Genomic DNA, 313 nt, shown 5'->3' on the forward strand with positions numbered 1-313 from the left:
CCCTCCTGAGCAAGCTGCCAGAACCACCTGCGCCTCTCAAGTCCTGCCAGGCAGCGGAGGGTGATGGGCAGAGGGGCAGGGGTTCGCCCGGGGAGCGAGGGGGGACCCCGGTCGCCGCTCCCGCGAGCCTGGCACAAAGGCAGGCGTCGGAAAGAGGAGAACTTCCCACCCTTGGGCCCCGCGGCCTCCCACCCGGGGCCTCGGCGGCCCGAGCGCACTTACTGCCAGTCGCCATGGTCCGGCGAGGGGCTGCCGGGCGGCCGCGGGCGGCTAGGGGACCCGGCGCCGAGCCGGCCGGGCGCGCGCTCCTCGC

Source organism: Neomonachus schauinslandi, chromosome 9 (genome assembly GCF_002201575.2).
Source record: "Neomonachus schauinslandi chromosome 9, ASM220157v2, whole genome shotgun sequence".
Classification (NCBI taxonomy): domain Eukaryota; kingdom Metazoa; phylum Chordata; class Mammalia; order Carnivora; family Phocidae; genus Neomonachus; species Neomonachus schauinslandi.